This window comes from Penaeus vannamei, chromosome 37 (assembly GCF_042767895.1).
Source record: "Penaeus vannamei isolate JL-2024 chromosome 37, ASM4276789v1, whole genome shotgun sequence".
Lineage (NCBI taxonomy): Eukaryota > Metazoa > Arthropoda > Malacostraca > Decapoda > Penaeidae > Penaeus > Penaeus vannamei.
In genome coordinates, this window is record NC_091585.1 from 15,104,366 (window position 1) to 15,107,191 (window position 2,826).

The window sequence follows — 2,826 nt, forward strand, 5'->3', positions numbered from 1 at the left end:
ACAATTTAATTTTTTTCAATAACAATTTACTTTTTTAATCATATTTATTATTATTTCCTTTTACCAATGGATATTTACTGATTTAACCATTATTTTATCTATCTTTTTTATACATTTATTAGATGCAGCAAAGCCTTATAAAGTTACTTATATTCAACAATGCCAAGACTTCAAGGTAAACAAAACTCAAGAGATATTCTGATTATTACTAAAATTGCAAATAATTGCAAGAATATTAATTATAATAAACCAGCATATATGGTCTTGTTATCATATGGATTATTTTCAAGTAAATATCTTTCTCAAAAATAAATAACTTAATTAATAAAAATGATGAATCATGATGATGATGGTGATACGTGATGATTACAATAATAAATATATCTACATCAATGACAACAATTATTATAACAGTTTTAATAATTGTTATTGTTATTGTTATCATTACTTTCATTATTATTACTGTAACCATCAAAATAATATGAATAATGATAATGATAATGATGATAATGATAATAACAATAAAAATAATGCCAATATCAATAATAACTATAAAAATACCCTGGAAATAATGGAAAAGTGTTCCTCCAAGTCAGAAAAAATGACTGCCATTTTGTGTGCTTTCCTTGTGTGGTGATCAATCATACATATTCACTATACATAAAGACATAAAAGAAAAAAATATATGTTTCATAACATTTATTTCACTTTGTTACATTCATACCCTTATTACAGTAAATGAAATGGAAGTTCTCCTACATTCACACTATATTCATCCAATTAGAATGTGACTAAAAAAGAAAATGAAAAAAAAAATCACAATGCACTATCATGAGGGGAGGGATTGTTCCTGTATAATGCTATTTAATTCAGCTGTAAAATATAAATTCATAACCAAAACACTAACACAAAATGAGTATAAACCACCAGAAGTGGATGGTTTAATTACATGACATGTCTACAAGTAATTTTAGTTTATCAATTAGGTTTGCACAGATGGCTCCACAAGCATTTAGTCACCAAGGAGTCAATTACTACATATCTAACACTTTACCTTGATTTCCAGAAAGATCCTTTTATATTGTTTTACTACTTTTATTGTTTTATTTTAATAACATTACAATAACCATAATGCCAATAACAATATCAACAGTATCGATATTTATAGCATTAGAAAAAATTCTCCATTTCAAAGAATGAGGAAATCAGGTGTAGTCACCTGGCCTACTAATTGACTCTCTGGTGGCTGAGTATTTGTAGAGCCATCATATGTGCAATAAAATTCACAAAAGATTAAAGTGGGCAGCACATAATCCCACAGCCATAGGGTAAATAATCGAACCAAGGTATTTTATGTATCACAAATGTAAACAAAAATACCACAACAATCATCATGAGAAATTTAAAAGTTAGACTTTAGTGAACAAGTTCATCAAACTGACATTACATTCCAATGTGATACAACTTTCAACTCACTTCTCTGTCTATTTAAATCTGAAGACCAGTATCATTCCATAAGCATACCATTTTGACATTGAACAAATCCTGTAGCATTTTGTGACACTACTTAAAATCAACTTCATTCAAACTTCAATACTGTTACATTCTTGCAAGAGGACTACACATAAATGAGCTAATACTTTTTACCATACCTGCATAAACCACTTTAAATTCTAACTCCTCAAAACAAGCAAAAAAGTAAACCAAACTAAACAAAAAAATAAAAAAATAAAAAATAAAATGCACACATACACACACACACACACACACACATGCGCACACACACACACACACACACACACACACACACACACACACACACACACACACACACACACACACACACACACACACACACACACACACACACACACACACACACACACACACACACACACACACACAATCTCACACACACAATCTCACACACACAATCTCACACACACAATCTCACACACACAATCTCATATACTCACTGTCACACTAACTCTCGCACTCACTCGCACTCACTCACTCTCACTCTCGCTCTCACTATCGCTCTCACTCTCACTCTCACTCTCACTCTCGCTCTCACTCTCACTCTCACTCTCACTCTCGCTCTCACTCTCGCTCTCACTCTCGCTCTCACTCTCGCTCTCACTCTCGCTCTCACTCTCGCTCTCACTCTCGCTCTCACTCTCGCTCTCACTCTCGCTCTCACTCTCGCTCTCACTCTCACTCTCGCACTCATCCTCAAACTCACCCTCGCACTCATGCTCACACTCATTCTCATTCTCACTCTCTTATCATTGTTATCACACGCACACAATCCCACACACAGAGACATACATATCCCACAGAGTTGTGTATATATATATATGTATGTGTATATATATATATATATATATATATATATATATATATATATATATATATATATATATATATATACAAGCTATACTGCATCAGAGAAATTAATTCAATGCTTAAATTATTGCGATTTTTCTTTTTTAATCAAATAGCAAGGCTATAAATCTAATTCAGGTTGAAGTTCATTAGTACACTATTGACTGGTCGGCAATTGCGGAGGTTCAGGACAGTGATATGTATCTGGCACTCCATGACCACTACATAGCTGATAAACTAACATTCATCATCAAACAAGGGGCATGTTTGTGGCTATGATGCATACAGGCAGATTTGGACCAGTTGCAGCACCACCCTTGCCCAATATTCCCTACTTTTATCACAGCCAATGTGAAGATATCCAGTCAGACTGAACTAGGTTTATGCCTATGTAAGCTGTATCTGTATCAGTATTACAGTACAATGTAAGCACTTTTTAAC